Below are 19157 nucleotides of genomic sequence, written 5' to 3' on the forward strand. Positions count from 1 at the left end.
AAGTGTGCAGGAGCAGGGAAACACATGGCGCTGCAGGGGGGCAAGGGAAGGCAGAGGAGAGGGGCTGCAGCCTCTGCACTTCCCAGAAACCTTGGATCTTCCTGCCTGACATCAGGATACTGGAATTTTCATCATGGCAAACATTCTACAAAAGGAGAGCAAAGGAAGGTTAGAAAACCCTCACAGAACAGGTCTGATTGTGCTGCTCACTGAGCCCTGTAAAGCTGATCTGCCTGAGGAAGGACAGGAGGGCATTTCCAGGGAAGTACAGGCTTTGCATCACATTTGCAGAAGCTCTTGCCACAGATATTTTTAGGGTCATGGAGGACTTCCTCCTCCCTTCCTTGCCCCTCTTCTGCAAGCAGGTAAAGTAAAAGTCTGCTGCCCTCATCTATCTCTCTTAGCAATCTGATTAACATATGGACATACTCTGGTTTACTAAAAATGGGAAATCAATTTGAAAAGCAAAACAAATATTATTTGCTTTCTTCCCATCTGCTGTGATATGTGAACATGCCTGCTTTCAGCAGTGATACAGGATTATTGATTTAGGATATTTATAGTGCTTATGCCGTTATCAGGCCAGCTATCAGAAGGCTTTAGGAAATGCTGTTTGACCCTACAGGCTATTTAAATATGTAGCTGCTATAATAAAGTCAGATTTTCTTATTCAAGTTGACAGCAATACTATTTCATGTCGTGCCTAAAGATTGTATTTCCTGCTTTGTCATCCACTTCTGTTTGATAGCAAGTCAAATTAAATGTAATTGTTAAAGGTCTCTCCTCTCTCCATGGTGACCCCAATGCATTTCCAGGCTGCTGCTCTGACCCTCTGGGTCTACAAAAAACTGATTTTAACAACACCATTGCTTTTTTACCCATAATCCAGCTGAGTCACTTTGCTGGAGGGAGCACAGAAAGCCAGAGGACCATTTACCATAACCACAGGCTGGCATTTAAACAGATGAGTTTTGAGAAGTTTCTCCATAAATAATCAAGCCAAATAATTGTGAAGTGGCCACAGATAACTATCTAAAAAGAGATAGCACCGTGCACTTTCAGCAGTAGCCCAGGCCAAAATGTGAAATAACCAATTTGGACTGCTGCTGAGAGCATATAATCAATATCTTTCATAATAATATTTTATCCAACCCATAAACACTTCTCCACACTGCTCAAGCCTTACTAGAACACCCACAAGTTGTCAGGAGGGCTGATTTTCTAATTAATTAATGAGAGCCTGTGCTCACAGAGAACTCCATGTAGCAATGTGTGGCTCTGTCAGGGGACATGGTCCATACAGCAATTAGTCTCAGGAGAAGAATCACCTTCTAGGATTGGATTAGGATGGCTGATGCTCCTAAAAGTACTGGATTATTGTTGTGACTATCTATAAGATCCTTCCACCTTATTTCTCTATCATTTCAAGTCAAAAATAACTGGGGAAAAATGCAAGGTACTGGAATATAAGCTAAAAATTAATATACATTAGTTACTAAGTAAAGTATTTAATAACCAAATAGATTTTTAACAACTATTTCATTTGTTATGCAGATAAAGCACTGAGCTGAGACACACAAGAATTGTATGTGATTCTTGCATCTCTCTACAGTCACTCTTAGATCTTAGGCCTGGTTGCTCCCTGTGTGCGATCACTGCATCCCAGGGAACAGAGCTGATCCTGGAACAGGGATTCAGCTCAGGTTGATAAAAGCCTGAGACAGGTCAAACTAAGCAGGGACAGGTCAAATCTTCTCTACCATGAAGGATTTGGGGACCTGAGGCCTTCACAGGAAAATGAGTGTGAATAACTAAGGCAAAGACAACTCCAGGGATTCAGATAGGGCAAGGTAGACTAATGGAGAGAAGCACTGACTAACAAAGCTACATGGCTTGAGGTAACTCAAACAGAAATGCAAGTTTAGAAAGCAATTCTGTGCTGCTTAGGATCTGGAGGAGCTACAAGGTCATGAGAAAAACTCGGTTTAGTTCCACCACATCAGCAAACTCCCTTCTGCAGCAGGTGATAACTGGCTCACAAACATCTGGCTGCAGTTGTAGAGAAGTCCAAGGAGAAGGAATTGAAGCAGCAGCAGTGTATGAAATCATCAGGGGTTATATCATGTTATAAGGTTACTCAAATGCAGCAGGAATGTTGGAAGTCACTGACTGAGCAGCATCCTGGCAGGACAATTCCACCTCTGTGCACAGCATGTTCCTGAACAGTCAAGGGTTCTGCTGGGAGTTAATCACAATATTTTCTAATAACAGGCATAATTTGCTGCAAAAGTTACAGAATTAATCTTTGGGGTCAGGTAACCTTCATGTCTCAAAGGCTCCAACACTCTATCACAGGCACCGCTCCTTCTGACCGGAAGAAGCATTTAATAGGAAATCCTGACATCTGGAAGAGCACATCTGGCAATCATAATGTTTCCAAACTTGCTAAGGGTCCTTTTACATCAAATTATTACCAACTTCCTTGTGTCATGTTCTCTCTTTACAAGGTGGGCCTGCATCACCCCCATTTATCCCACACAGCACCAATTGAGCAGCATCAATTATACAATAATCACCTGTTCTTCTGTAGTGAAACTTCTAAGACATTTCTGGTGCTGGTGAAAAGTCGAGAAGTTTACAGTGAGGTGTCTTTTCGTTGTTCAGTATTACATGGCAGCTGAAAACATCCAGTCCAAGCTAATAAAAGGAGCACAGGAAGGAATATAAAATCTTCTGATTCAGGCCTTAAGCCAAGCTCTGCATACAGGGGACGGGAAGAAGACTCTTGTAATTTCACATCTACTTAACATGAGGTTTTTTGGCTTTTTCTCTGGAGCAGTCTGGGGTTCCTGCTGTCAAACATATCCAACAACATGTCCATAAAGGAATCCCTAAAATACTTTGAAGTGTCTTTTCCACATTGTAGGATAAATTTACAGGGGGAAAAGGACGTCTCTGAACAGTTAGAGTCTATCAAAACAGCATGGCACTCAAAAAGATGCTTTAGTTGCCTTTTTACCATTTTACATGGTTGTGACTTTCCCTCTGTTCAAGTCCTTTCTTGTGACCTTTTTCCACTTATCAAACCAAGACTGTTCCCTATTGACATAACTCAGAGACCCTCACCACATAAGGCCTTGGAGCTCCCACACATCCTTCACTGCCTTCCAAACCCATTCTTTCATTCATTGCTACTCTGTCTTGCCAGCACTTTGCAACTGGAACAATTCTCTGCACTTGCTGATGAAAATCTTTTTGTTGGAAATAGCTGATATATAAAATATCACATAGAAATTGTGTCACAGAATCATTAAGGTTTGAAAAGTCCTTTAGTATTGGAGATTACAACCCTTAACCAGCACCATCCATGTTCACTACTAAACAATGTCCCTAGAACCATACTCCCATATCTCCACTGTCTGATGCACAGCAACAAAACATATTATTGCTTCAAAAGTGTGTCAAATCAGGTCAAATCATACATTGTGTTTCCCCACATTTTTTTTAAACTCTTATTTAATAAAATCTGCTGTTAAACCATGAACAAAGAAGAACCTGAGATTGGATGTCCCCATGTCTGGTCCAACAGAAATTATTTTTCTAGAATGGACTTATCTTAGGGGAAAGAAGTTAGATTTACAATATTTTAAGCTTTGCATCTGTGAAAAGCTTACCTAAAACTGCAATAGCTGTGTGAGGCTGACTGCTGAATCACAGAGCCCTGAATCAAGTGTTTGGTTTCCACTCTGCAATCCCAGATAATTCTCCTCACACTTTACCTTCAAGTATCTGTGCCTTGACATTTCAAGAAATACCAAGGATACTTTCCCTGACTCGATGTGTGTTCCCTGCACAGACAGAGGGCATTTCACAGGAGTCGGTGGAACAGAAACATAAACAAACCCCGGTGCCCTGGTTAGGCCTCCGATCAGGAATGCCGAACACCTCCCCCTGCTCCCTGTCACGGATATCTCCAGCCCCATGGGTCACTGCTGGTGGCCACAGCTTTGAATCACATGCTGGGCCTCCAATGATTTATCACCCCTTAACAGTTTTTGTGTTGAAGATTCCCAGTTGGGAGCTCTGTTCCCCTTCCCCCCACCACGAAATATTACCCAAGAGCATCAAAACCCAAGCAGGAAAACACACTGTCCACGTGGAAGCAGAGTTACAGCTGTTTAAGAAAACTATTTGTTACCCACAGACACTTATAGCAAATAATAATAAAAAGATTTTAGGAATTATGCAAAGGTTAAAAAGTTAAAGACTTGAAATCTTGTAGAGTGTTTCCAACAGACTACATGGCTGTCTGTTGCTCCCTGCACATTCCACTTAAAAACACAGTCAGTCCTGCTTTGGATAAATCCTTGCTATGAGATTTGCCTCAGTTTTCAGCCTCCAGCTGCTTCTGTGGAACCTGCTTCAACAGTTTATCATTAACAGAAAAACTGTCCACAGGAAAAACTCCATCACTTAGAGAGAGCCAGCAAGTGATGTGGTATTTTCTGGTCTGAGTACATAACCAAGATTTGTCTCACAGGAAACACTGATGCAGCATTTTTCATCCACAGGTCTGCAAAGTTTCCAGCACCTTCATTCCAAAGCCAAGCTGACTTTCAAATTCACAATGTGGGATGCTGCCTGAACCTGGGTTAAAGCCAAGCTTTCCTAGTCTCCAGCAAAAAGCCTCTGGGACCGACCTATAGATCTCTCAGGAACACATAAACTTCCTTTACTTGATCAGACTCACTGGGCAGTAAGAGTGATACCAAGTCCTCTTGCTACTATCTCAAATTCTGGCAATGACCCCAGCAGGTGGTGGTGCTGGCAGTAATGAGATAATTGTTCCTCTCCTCCTGTGTTGGAGCTCTGGTGGATCCAAACAATCCATGCAGTTACTTTTTCTCTAACACAAAACAAAACCCACTATATGTGGGTTCTGAACACAGTTAAACTACCCATTGTACACAGGAACCACATCATTTCAGCCACTGAACAGAGTTTGACCATTTATTAGTATTTGTTTCAGAGGGAAAAATGAAGGCCCTTTGAACAAATGGGTCACACTTCACCCCTGTTTCTCTCCCTCACACCTCTGCTGTCACTCAATGGTCTAATCAAAGACACATCATGACAGCAACAGAAGAATCAGGTTGGAAAATAAAATTGAACCTCTCAGTGACACTCAGAAAATGAAGTCCAAAAGGCAAAAAATCCAACTCATCAGCCAAATTGCCTGTTGCCCAGATCAAGGACACAGCTTCAGTACATCCCTTCTCCATTCCCATCCAGCTCTCATGCTTATGGAAAGCAGAGTGACAAGCAAGAACAATGTGGATGGAGCGGTACAGGTCTCATCCCACAATGGAGATGTGATGGAGCCAGAGTACATGCACTGCTGTGAGAACTGAGAAACACCAGCAGCTACCCGATGTACAGCTTTAGCAACTCCCAACATTTTGTAGGTTCTTTACTTGTACAACATGCAAGCAAGAATTATCATGGGGAGGTGTATTCTTTAAGCATTTTATCAAAATCTCCCTCCATGATGCTGAGCACTCACAGCCATAATCCAAATCAAGCCATTCTGGGATTACCTTCTCTAAACACAAGGCACTCTGTTATATGTAAAGTTATAATCTGTAAAACAATAACTCAGATATCTAAAGATGTTCAATTATAAATGTACAATTCATAAAGCACAACCTGCAACATTATCTTATAAACAGGTAACTTACCTGGGAAAAAGGGCAATCCACCATTAAAACAAGGTTACAACACAGGCTCTCTTTCCACTTCCTTTACAAAGGCATGGAATGATAATAATGATTGTCAAACACAATTGCTAGCACACAGTGTATAAATAGCATTTTTGCATGATATCACACAACTACCACTGCCCTACACAGCAACAGGTCCTTAATAAATAGGTGTCTGTGACAACAAGGGGCAGGCCAGATTCCTTACAAAGCAAATTGCTTCTTTCTTGTAGTTCTACCACTTGCCATAGACTGTGAGTAGAAGTATTACAATCAAAAGTTAATACACAGGAGGCTTGTTTATTGCATTGTATGAACCGAAGAAGAATTTCCGCAATATGACACTGAAGGCAGAGTGCACAAAAATTCCTCTGAAGTCTGCAGAGAATGTTGAACAGACCCTCCTCTGTATTAGCCTTTTTCTCACATATCTGTGTTTTGAATTTTAACACAGCTGTGAAAGAGAAAAAAAAAAAGCCCCACCAATAAGCTTTGCTAATTGGGCATTCAAAAGTCAGAGACAAAGGGAAGTTTGGGGAGGAGATGAGTTTGCTGTGGGCAGTGGCTGTGCCAGACAGCCAATGACATCACTGCCTGTGTTGTCTCCATCACAATTTTCCAGAACAGGATTACAGCGATGACAGATTCCATTCCAAAACTCCCAGGCAGCTCTTTACATAGATGTTAGCAGAACAAAAGCATTACACAAGATTTCCTCTCTCTGTTGAGTAGCATTTGATGTTCTCTAATGCTCACCTTGGGAAAAGCTCTGGAGAACCATATGGACTTGCTGAAATCACACAGGATGTCCTGTCTCATAGGCCAAACTCATGAGTCAAGGAACCTCTGTGGATCAGAGAGAGCAGAGGAGGTGGGTTTTATTTTAGTGGTGCCTTTTATTTCTAAGAAGAGAGCAGGGATAACTTCCAAACTTTTGCACATCACCTCCAAGTCCAATGGCCACATGTTGCATAGAAAATTATTACGGTGGCTTATTTGGGCATAATGGGAAGTAGAAAAACAAAAAAGGCATCAACATTATGAGCTGTATTAGAGAATTCTTCAGAAGCCACAAATAAGTAACAAATTTTTTAAATCCTTTCACTTTCATCTTTAAAAACTCAGTTCCTCGCTTGTACGGAATTCTTAACACCGCTGGCTGTCTAAGAAAGTGCAGGAAGTCACAGCTCTTGATATTTGGATGTAAGCTTTCATTGAAAATAAATAACCACCATTGTAATGTATTTCAATTAAAAGCGGCCCAGTAATTAAGAATTTATGTGCTCAATAAACCTAGTTCTCTTCTCTGATTCAATTATTTTTTGACTTTCACCATTGGCAGGAAGTTATTAAATTAATTTGTCCTTATTTTGTGTGGAAATTTAATCTGATTTGTATCTATTTCTGATTTCATCATCTTAAAATTAACAACTCTCTTCTGTGTCTCACTTGCTTTGAGTAGAAATGGTTTCTTCTTTACAGAAGAAAAATGAGCAAACATTTTCAAAATTTGATGCATACAATTGTGCACTAAGCATAAGCATTTATCTAATTTTCATGCTCTGTATATCAGAGGAATTATCAGAACCTAAAAGCAGATAAAAATAATAGCAAGCATTCTTTTGGAGTTCCCATTTTTTTTAAATTCCCCATAAAATGTCATAGTTCTATCTTTTTCCCAGCCTTCTTTACACATGTACCTCCATGTTCGTATTTAGTTAATAGAAAATCAAAGGAAATTTTACAGGTGTTGTTGTAAGGAACCACTTACACGTGAGAGAACAGCTTCATGGCCATTATCTGGCTTGTGCTTTGGAGCCACACCGGAAAGTTTGGAATTCTAACCCAGCTCCATTCCCTGCCCCAGCCTGTCTCATTAATGCCAGTGAAGACCAGGCACATGTTTCAGACAAACTCTGTGGAAGTGCCTCCTTCACAGCTACTCAGGCCCATCTCTGCTTGCTGTATGATTCCTGTGTCTCCTGCTATACCCTGGCATTTCTGCAGTGTGGTGAAATGAATTCAGATGATGTGCTGCCCCCTCCAAGTGACTTGGGCACATTCAGCTTTGTTGCTGTGACCTCCCAGGCCCCCAGGATTTATCTTTGTAGACAACACCATCACCAAAAGCATCAAAAAGTGCAAGAAAGGTGCTGTGTTTCAGAAATTCTGGTTTTTTTAATCTTTAACTGCAAGCACAGGGTTGTAGTAAGAAAATATTACATTGCATTACCAGGCATGTCACCGCAAGCAAAACCAGTTTCACATCTTGGGTAGTTTGAGAAGCAGACAAATACTGTGACTGTCTTTTTCTTCTTTATGTCCTTGGATAATTGATCTTGAGCTAGGAACTTTGCATTCCAGCAGAAGCCTGGATTAAAAACATAAACCAACAACAGTCAGCCATCAATCTTGAGGCAATCTATCCTGTCTGCAACCATTTGTATGAGCCATTAGCTATTCAGTAACTCAGGAAGAGATCATCTTTCAAAGAGAATAAACTCTCAGTGCATATCCCCATTCATTCCTCCTATTCTTTTGCTAATTCCCATTTATTACTCCCTCAGCACTTGCAGTGAAATCGCATGCTCATTGCTTTGGTCATATTTATATACCACATTACTAAGCATCAGAAAAGAAGAAATAACTGCTTTGGGTTTTTTCCACATACAATTTCCAACAAAGATTTGAGAGAGAATTTTCCAAAAATACTGCAGACTAGGATACAATAATATCCTCCAGCATGCATCCATATCTACATGATTCTCAGTTTTATCTACCTATTTCTCCTGACATCATTCCTGAAGTGCAACATAGTACCAGGAGTAGCAGCATTAAATTAAGTAGCAGATCCTCATTGTGAGGGTCCTTTCCCACTGCCAAAGCAGAGTAAAAGGATAGGTTAGGTAAGATAAAGGAGACAAAGGCTTTGTTTTCAAAAAGGCATCTCTTCAGAAGGCTTTTCCTCTTCAAAAACTTTGGAGCTGTCTTTCCTGTGTCTGAAAATACTCTCATTTTATAAACATACATTTTACTGAGAAAACATTCAAAATCCACCTTGAAAGTCAGTTATGCAGCATGCCTGTATGGACCAAGGGCTGGGAGGAGGGATGCTGATTGCTGGATCTTTCACTGTGCCCCTGCCTCTCCTGCTTCATCCACTGCCCTAAATCAGCCCCATCAAGTGAGTTTCTGGCTGAAGTTGAGTCAGGATTGTAAACTCAGCCTCAATGTCTGCTCTGTTGTTCCTACATCAGTAGAGAAGAAGAAAGAAACAATCCCCCTTTCCTGGGCTGACAGACTGCTCAGAGCCCCCTGGACATGAGCACTTTGTCCAGTGTGTGTCTGCAGAGCACCAACCTACAGCACCCACAGCCTGCTGGACTTCCCAAGTAACTCCATTACTCAGGACAGTCGTCTTAATTGTTTAGGTAAATTTTTCCAATTTGTTAACACTCCTCTGGGGTATTGCCATTGGAATTCTTGTTCCTAAAGACCAACAATAGGCTAAAGCAAACAGTTTTACTTTGGGACTGGTCATTAAAGCTGTTACATTGTTTTTCCTTTTTTCAGACAGCAATTACAGGCTGTGAAGTGTTATTACTTTGTTTCCCTAGTACATTGCACTGAAGATCCTTCTGACCACATGAAGATTACAGTTGACTAGCTCATGATCTTTCACTTAATGGACTTAGTTAACAACATCACATTCAGAACTCCAACTATATTTCCAAGCCATCAAGTTCACAGCATTTTCTATTAAAGCTAACAAATAATTTCAAGAGATGCTGTTTCACTTTTTATAAATTGAAGTCAATTTGATCAAGCCATGAGCAATGCAATTTTCAAAGTCCAGGAAAATAGTCTGGTGAATAATCATGGCAGAAGAGTCAACCGTTACAGACTCCTCTTTAAATTCCTAGTCTAAAAAAATCATATTTCTTAAGCAGAAACAGCAACACTGAAATAAAAAGGTGTAAGCTATTTGAAGGGGTTTTTTTTATAAAAAAGTGATTTTTTTTTTTAAATATAAGAAGCATGCATTTTCTGGCCAGCTTCACTTTAAAGGAATTTCATATGCACAATTGAGATATTAAGCATGGGCCCAACCATGTTATTAATTTAAGTGTGCCAGTACTGACAAATCATTGGCACTTAACAGTTTTGTCCTTAAAATCATCATAATTTGACTTCAGAGCACTGCAAAAAGCTATAAAAGGATTTTAAGAGCTGGAAAATTATTTTCTTTCCAGACTGTTCAGAGAACTGTACATTCATTGTGCTTTTGATAGCAATGTGACTTGTGAAACTGGCAACTTTCCCACCCACAACGTCCTAGGGATGTTTATAGCACATGATATTTTAATCGCCTGGTGACAAAATTATTTGGAAATAGATCAGTTTCACAATGCATTTGCTTTGTATTTTAAACAAAAAAGTTTGAATATTACTAAGGTCTGGACATAAGCCTGACAAAACAACACAAATGTTAGGGGAAGGTATCCATAACCCATCACCCTTACTGCATCCATGAATCCATACGCACAAGCTTAGGTGTGGCCAACAATCATCTGAGCGCATCACAGATTCATAACCCTCATCAAGTTTAACCCAGGCCATGTTTTCTAAAGGATGGTCTTCCCAAGCAAGCTGTCCAGACCAGCACTTCCCTTTTTTTTTTTTTTTTTTAAATAAAACCTCAGTAGCTTCTAAACAACTACTGCTATTTGAAATAGGGAGCTGCTGGACAAAGAAGACAGAACTACTCAAAAAAACGTATCAAGTCATTCTACAGTCAAATTACAACACTGTGGTCTGATTTGCATAAACCAGGCCACAGAATTCAATACAGCAGACAATCAGGATTTTTGGGGGTGTTTTTCGGTGCATGTATGGAGGAGTTTTTTAACATAGAGTCTCTCCCTGAACCTACAGGACTGATCGGATGTGAATGGGGTGTCTGCTGCCTTTTAAGCCAGATTTGCCATCTTTGATTTGATGTATAAAATACTCAAACGGCTTTGGATACACCACCTGGGGGACTGGCTTTGACTGCATGTCACACCTCTAAACCTGGACTCTTTTTTTATAGAGCCAGTATTGGATGTGGTGATGTAGCCAAACTCCTGCAATTCTGGAATTTGTGCCTCACCTTCTCTAAGTCTGTGCACAGAGAAAATTCAATTTGCCAACCACACACCAACAGATTTTTCTTAACATCACACCTTTTTTAAGAGGTAGTCAAGAGGGTTGATTTGCTTGGTGACTACAATCAGCAGAGAGGGGGAAAATAAGTGTTCAAAGGTTTTTCATTGTAGTTTTTTCATTTGGAAGTGCCTTTCATTTCCCAAGATTTTGATTTGTCTTATTTTTAAATTATCATACCAGGGTTCACAGGTAACCTTACAAGGCATTTTGAAGTTAAAAATCAGGGGAAAAATTCACTTCAGTACAATCCACAGTTTTAGACTGTTGAAACTGTGTGTACAAAGGGTAAAGAATTTTCTTTTTATTTTATTTTACAAAGCACACAAAACGTACACTGTTCTTGACACGTGCACAACTCGGGGCACATGATCCAAGTCCCACTTAGGTCCTGCTGAAATATCTGAAAGGAAACCCTCTTATGAGCATGATTTTGATTTACAACAGCTGAAGTTCCTAGCTGTATATGAGTCTCTCAAATATTTGTTTATAGGAAAAGTGCGGTCCCACTCTTAAACTGGGATTTTACTGGAAGGCTGTGGTGGAAAAAGAGTTACACCAGCGTTCCTTGGCATATTAGAGATCATGTTTTGTAAATGGGGACTGACCTTTAGCAGTACCAACACTAGTAGGTGTCACTGTAATTTATTCCTTCATGGGATTTCCTCTCTGGTGCTTTCCCAGCTCCGTGGCCTTGTTTATCAGCTCAGCAGTGCCTGTAACAAAACATGCCCACATATTCCACGTCACATCCTTACCCGGAGCAAGGGGAGCCAGACACCCTGAAATATGGAATGTGCATTAGCCAGCATGCTCCATAAAATTTCAAAGCCTGAGACCTTTTCACAGCCTGACAGATTTTCCCGTATAGCTTTCCACATTCCTGGCATAACTCAATACAGGCACTGCAGGCTGAATGATAAACAGAGACTCCTTCAGGAAACCTTGGGAAAGTGAAGCCTCAGATTAATTAATTATGCTTTGCTCTGAATATTCCACAGGTGACCAAAGGTGCACAGCTCATTTTTTCAAGACAGACAGAAGAAGTAAAAAGGGGACAAAAAAAGCAACTATAAGTATCTGGCAATGACCTAGCACCACCCTCAAACACTATCTTTTGTGAAGAATAAAAAAGACTTCAGTACTTTCTGATCCCGGAAAAAGCAGAAGCAGCATTTCAGCAGACACATGATTTTATATTGGTTTTGCATCAGGTGCATCAAGGCATTTTATTGCAAATAAACAAAATTTAACTGCAAATCAAGAGAAGCACGAAAAGACATTTCTGCTAATTGACTCACTTCTATTTTTCCTGTTTACCAGATGTGGCTTATACATATATCCACTGCAGCCCCAGTCACAGGCAAAGTGCATCCAGCAGTCAGAAGGCACTCAGAAAACATGAGCCTTGCCACAGGCAGCACGCACCCACTGAGCCAGGCTCTGAGCAGCATTCAAACCATGCAAAAATAGCCCAGAGAGGAGCCAGGGCAGGTACACATTGCCAGGCTCCTCCAGGTCACACCTCGGGGGAAAGCAGAGCATCTTCAGAGCTGCTCTGTTTTCATCAGCTGTCAGGGGCTCAGAGCTGGCCCAGGTTTCAGGCATTGTTGGGATGTTCTGACCACACTCATGGCTTTGCAGTCTGTGAAGCACAGGAAGACAGGGGCAGCAGAGGATTGCGTCTCTCACAGAGTGACTTCTGTGGTGCAAATCCAGAGCAAAACCTCTGACAGCAGAGCCAGGAGCCCCAGCCAGGATGAGTAATGAGGACATTGTGTGCAGCGACTACATGTAGTGAGAGCACAAAGTACAAACAAAATAATGCACAAAGGACCATAGCCACTGTGCTTCTGTTGGAGCTGGGAAAGCTTCAGCTGGTACTGTTTGCAGTGGCTGCTGGGATCAAAAGAGATGGAATGTGTAGCTCCCAATCTTACAAAAACCTGTCCTATCTGTTATTCAAAATTAGCTGTTAAAATAAAACAAATGTGCAACCATGCTTCTGACCATAGATTTGGGAAAAGCACTGGACCGGGTCATACTATCATCAACTGTTACCCTTGTTTATGACTGGACAGCAAAGCCAGATCCTATTGCCTCTGCTCCCTCCTCACACTACTCCGTGATGCCAACAAAATGACAGAACAGTATTTCCACACTGGATCTTTAAGCAGGCAAAATCTAAAGATTATTTTGAAGATTTCTGCCATACTTAGTAATTTTAAAAAAAAGTTTGCAGGAAATAAACTGAAATCCCATGTCATCAAAAAAAAAATTGATTTTGCGTTCTTTAGCATTCATTTAACTTTAAATTTTATGCAAAAGGAGAAAGCAGGTTCATTAATTAATAGATATCAAGTGCAAACTTGATATCCAAACTTTATATCCACTCTGTTGAGATCAAGGTGTTAAATGGCTAAGCTGAAATTCTGATACAAACCATAAGCATGTCAACACCTGACTAAATTTGGGAAATTATATCCACTGTACTACAAAACAAAGCCAACAAACAAAAAAAAATTATGCTTTCCACTGGTGGAAGTAAATATTGAAAAGTAATTGACAACTGAGGTCACATATTTTAGTAATTTTGCTCACCTATGGAATGCAGCGAGCTATGAGTTAAGAACTGTCAGGATTTCCAGCTCTCCTATAAATTAAATCAGGGTGATCTGAAGACAAGGAAACATACATCCAGGAAATGTTTCTCCCTTTCACACACAACACAAGCAGCATTGATCCTAGTCAGTGAGGAATTTCTGGGAGACAAAACTCCCAGGTAATGGGCTGAGGGAGTACTTGGGAAGAACCATGACCCCAGTTCTCCTGAAAATATGTTAATATTTATGAGAAAAAAAATCTTTTACTTCCCAAACATGTCTCTATAGTCTTGATCTAGAGACACTGATAGAGACACAGATTGCTGAGAACATATCCATTTCTACATATGATTATATCAAAAAGGTTATACATTTCAGTATACATTCTCTGTATATTGTTAAGAATATTACTCTAACATGCAGACGACAGAAACTGAATTATTAGTGATATTCATCACTAATAATCATGAACCATTTTGCACCAAAGATAAATTTATCTGGTTTTAAGGTAGAGAACAATATTTTGATTAACTCTACATATTTGGAATCCAGCCTGAAACCTCAATTTTTTTCCCAAAACACAACCATGTTAATTAAAATATCAAGCTAATCAGCATAGAAGTTACACATACTCTTAGCTAGAGAAAAATATAATGAGTAGAATTTGGGGGAGACACTAATCCCCCCAAGCACACCAGAAGATTGGTAAACATCTTTATCTTCACGTCCAAAAAATCTTTTCCTGTCTTACTGAAGAATAATCACTCTTGTGTGATGGAAATATATTTTAAATAGCCTTTTTTTTTTTTTAAGTAATCCACCACTTGAACTTTCCAATGAATTCCTGCGAGCCGCAATTTTAAAATCATCCATGGTCACTGAAGCTGACCAAGCCACCATGTGTGCACACAATCTCCACCAGCAGTTAAAGAACAAGCTGCAGAACAGGTGATGTCACCATGTGGGGCCTTGACTGCTAAATGAGGTCAACTGACAGGCACTGTTCTGAAGGAAGGGGACAACATGGAAAGAAGAGGCAAGGTTGGAGAGGAAGCTTTGGGAGGCCGAGCAGCAGCCTCACAGGCAAGCTCCTATTGTGCTCAGAAACAGAAAGAATTTGACATCTGACCTCTCCTAGGAGAAAAACCCAAGCAGCATCTCCAGAGTAGGCAGTGAAGCATGGAAGTGCACTGTCCACACAACAAAGAGCAGATAAAACAAGACTCACTGGACAAACACAGGCTTCCTGGGTGTCTCTGGGAAACCCCTGAAGATCCATGCTTTGAGAAACAGTGCTCACGCATCTTGTGAAAAGTTCTGAAACATCACTGAGACTGCTCTAAAACCCTACAAATCCACAGCTCTTTTTTGAGTTTTGTGACTCATTTCTCCATAAGACTTGTATCAAGCAACATTAATGTTCTCCTCTTCTTCGTTATCCAGGCAAGTGGCATTTTGTGTTGTGCCCACCTGTGGCAAAACAGGCTATTTATCTTTCAAAGGAGCAGTTAATTAACATTCTCCCCCATTAGAATGGCTGGTAAAGACCTGAGTCCAGAAGCAGAGGTGGAAGCACAGACCACAGCCCTTCCCACAGCAGGGAATGAATCTCCATGACATCAGAATTAATCCAGAATGACTTTTTTGCTCCAGATGCATCCAGTGAAATGGGCAGCTTTGTTACCAAGAACTCCCCAATCAGACACTCCCCATTCAACAGATCTGTGCAGTAGGGAATGGTTCGATTGTGTGGAACACTTACCACCACGTTGATCCAGGCTTCCTTCAAAGCAATTTATGTCCCATTCTGGGCTTCATCCATTGTGTGCAGGCTGAGCATCTTTAGCTCCTTCTAAAAAACAGCTTGGGAACCTGAACTCTAAAAACAAATAATACCTGACCCTCTGGAAGCCTGCTCAAGCAAATTAATACAGTCAATAAAATAATCTCAGCAGAGACACAATTCCAAGTTGTGTCCTTGTCTGATTTTGGATCAGCAAACAATGCACAATCAAACTCCATTACCCAGGGCTTTGAAAACACAGTCTTCAAAGTGGGATGGTGTTGTCTTATATATTACAACAGTTCTATTACCATTATATGTCATCTTATACATGAAGAGTTCTTTTACCATTGTAGTGCAAGGATTCCATAGCACCAGATTTTCATACCTCCTCGATGTTTCTCATAGGCGGCTCCTCTAAGCACTGACTGTTCTTGGTCCTTGCAGCAGACATCTGACTCCTCTGACTTCAGTTCCCACCAATCCACTCTTTTATGCCATTAGTTCTTATTGGCTACAGGTGTTGCCTGTTATCATCCAGCCTGCTCCTAATCTTTAGTAATAGGGTCCAGCTGCAACAAATTGGGGGCTAAGATTATATTCTACATTACCCATACTGTGTCCTCCTACAGGATGAATTTGAAATCACTGGTTTTCCTGCACCAACACCTTCACTAGTGGCTTCTGTCAATTATATAACTCTGGGCAGGTGGAGAGAAAAGACCTGACTGATCTGAGGCCACTAATGATGAATCCTGTCAGATGGATATTTTGTAATAAATCTCTCCTCCTTGCATTGTAATTCTCATATGCAGCCTGAGGAAAGGTAAGCAGGTTTTTTTTCCTTTTTTTCAAGTTGGCAGTGGAGCCTACTCAAGGTCAGTTGCTTGGCGACAAGTTTCTCTGGCTACAAAATAAATATTCCACATCTGAAATATTTGAGAAAACACGGTTTTTCCTGACTACATTCCATAGTACTTGGGCCATGGGGTTTCCCAGAATAGTCTAAAATGTTAACAGGGTTACACAAAGGGGTACTTCCAATTGGATTATCGCTCTAAGACAGACACAGATCCGTCCCTGTACACAGCACTGCTCACATATTCTTTAAATAGTATGTTAAACCTGCTGCAGAGTCTGGAGCTCATGTGAAGTAGTTTAACTGCCTAGGAACAAATTAGCTGGCCGGACCCTGTGCCCTTCTAAATGTAGGCATGGTGGGAGACATTTTGCAGGGAATAAAAAACTGGAAATTGCTGTGTTCAGTCTGAGGTGCCTGCCAAGGAAAGCACATCTAAGGAAAGGGACAAGGGAGCAAGACACAAAACCAGATTATCTCACCACCAGGGATGCTCCTGGAAGTACCTGCTCTGGGATCAGCACAGACAGTGTGGGAATCATGTGTCTGCAGGCAGCTCCCAGATATCCCTGCCATCCTCCTCTGCATCCTTTTAGTACAGCACTGCCTTGTCCAGGACACAGAGAGTTGAAGCCAGTTCTTCCAACCCTCTCAAAACATTTGTCCCAGTCATCTATTCTAAGTACACTCACGGACAGATTCTTGTTTTTCAAATGCAAAGAGAAATACTGTGTCCTGGACCAGGAGGGAAGAACCCCGCAAAATCAGCTAACTCTGCACCTTTTCCCATCATAATGACAGGGGATATCTTCAAAGAGACTAAGAATAGGATAAGCATTTAGTGATGCTTCTTTAATACCCTTTTCAGCTCTCAGCACTCTGTAGCATAAAAATTCCCAGCACTTAACAACCCTTGATGAAGCCTTTTTCCATGAATTTGTCTTCGTACAATGACTAGGAAGAATAAACAACTAATTCTAGATTTCATGATTTGGTAATAATTCCCAGAAAAGAGCACCGATTATATGGAGTTTTTAAAAAACCTATGGTGCTGTGGTGTGTTCTTAAGTTCGTTAGTTTGCTCCCCCCATTTTCTGTATATCACGCGGGGGCGTGATCGGCCCTGGAATCCGGCTATCTGGTGAGGGGCGAAGGCCAGGGCCCCTGCGCATCAGAAAACAGCCCCCCTCGGCGGCTTTGGCCTCAGGCTGAGCTGGCTGATAGCTCGGAGCAGCGCGGTGAGAGACGAATCAGGAGGCGACCACTTGCTGGGGGTAAACTGTCGGTTTATTACAGAAGAACCAACAAAGAGGGGAAAACACCCAGCAAATGGCGCCGAACAAGGGGCAGGAGAGGGTTTTAAGGGAAAAGGGGGGAAGAAGGCAGGGAAACCCGGCTATCCAATAGAAATACATATTTGGAGGTACGAAACATAACTGATATACTAAAGTAACCAACTGTTATAAATCATAGGAGGGGCTCCGGGGCTACAGCCAACCATACCTCCCAGAGAAAAGAAAATTCTCGAAACCTGGGAGGAGAAAAAGAGTGATTGACTGACCCCAAGGAGGAAACAACTTTCACTTTATAAGAAAAACCAAGGGAGGAGCAGTTTCATTTCCATAGCAACATAACTGGCAGGGTAGCAGCAGGAAGTAATACAGAAAATGGGGGGAGCAAACTAACGAACTTAAGAACACACCACAGCATCATGGTAAAGAAAAAAGTGTTCTTCAAAGAGCAAAATAGGGACTCTCCACCTCATAAGTATCAGTTAGAAACTCGATTGAAGAGTTTTAAGACTGCCAATTCTCAAAGGGAAGGCAGTCAGGAAATGGGTTTAAACTCAAAGCTATAGACACAGCTTCAAGTATTCCTTTAAATATAGGATCCAGGTTTCAAACTCACCTGGGCCTTTAAAAAAAAATTAGATATGTACCACTCATACGCAGTATGGAGATCTAAGGTCAACACACAAAATTAAAAGTCTCCCACACATACCTAAATGCTGTGGGTGTTTTCATTCGAAATACTTTTTTTAAATTTCTTCATAGACCCAGAGTACTCACATCTCAGAGCTGGAAGCTCCACATCTGTGGGATAGTCAACTGTGAAAAGGGTCTGGACACTAATTACACATATTAGCACCTTAGAGAGAAAGAAGTATTGGTTTCTCCTAATTCATATAGGGAGGTAAAGGTACTTTTCCTCCATTTCGTTATACTCATTTGCCAAGGAGATTATTTTTCCCAGATGTTCCTGCCCCATTTGCTGGACAGGATGGACAGTGGTTGCTTTATAAATTCTCATGCTTTCTTCATTATCAGCATTTTGTCGACATTGTAGAAATTACTAATTTCCTCCTAATTTTTCTCCATAATGTGCGTGTTTTGCAGATGTTGATTGACACTTTTGCATATATCTGCATTATCTCAATATGGATTAAAAAACCAAACTACAGAAGAATTCCTCCTTTTGAATCTACTTATTTTACACATCTTACTTCAGATTCTCAAAATTTGATTTTCAGTGTAGTTGTTAGTTTGTTAAACTGGTACTAATTTATTGGTTAAACCAACAATCTGGAGTTTATGGTGATTGGCAAAGGCAAATAGCAAATCAGCAAAATAAGCAAATTAGGCCCAGGATCTTCAGGTAAACAGCCACAAAGCAAAGAATAAGTATCTCTAAGTGTTTTCATTTAGAACTCAATGACTGACAAAGAATCAATTTCCTCATCACTGCACTCAAAACTTGAGTCTTCCTAAAGCTCTGCATTTCATAGACTATCACACTGTTTCTGGGATATTCAAAGCATCGCTCCTGCAAGCTTCAGTCTCAGAGCACTTTGCCCTGTGCAACAAATGATCAAAAGAAGCTGCCATGATACTCAGGGAACAAAGCAAAAATTGCATGCAAATCCTTAATTCTATTACTGTCCTAATGTC

General features: G+C 40.8%; 1 long non-coding RNA gene across 1 annotated transcript in view; it reads right to left on the reverse strand.

Annotated features, from left to right (window-relative positions):
* LOC102063085 (uncharacterized) overlaps window positions 1-12707 on the reverse strand; it is a 261997-nt gene extending 249290 nt beyond the window's left edge. The window contains exons 1-3 of the long non-coding RNA XR_012580644.1: window positions 11573-12707; window positions 7993-8130; window positions 6516-6605 (exon numbers count right to left, since the gene is read on the reverse strand). This is a non-coding gene — a long non-coding RNA (uncharacterized LOC102063085). The remainder of the gene's footprint in view (window positions 1-6515; window positions 6606-7992; window positions 8131-11572) is intronic.
* Window positions 12708-19157: the final 6450 nt, after the last annotated feature.

This window comes from Zonotrichia albicollis, chromosome 6 (assembly GCF_047830755.1).
Source record: "Zonotrichia albicollis isolate bZonAlb1 chromosome 6, bZonAlb1.hap1, whole genome shotgun sequence".
Classification (NCBI taxonomy): domain Eukaryota; kingdom Metazoa; phylum Chordata; class Aves; order Passeriformes; family Passerellidae; genus Zonotrichia; species Zonotrichia albicollis.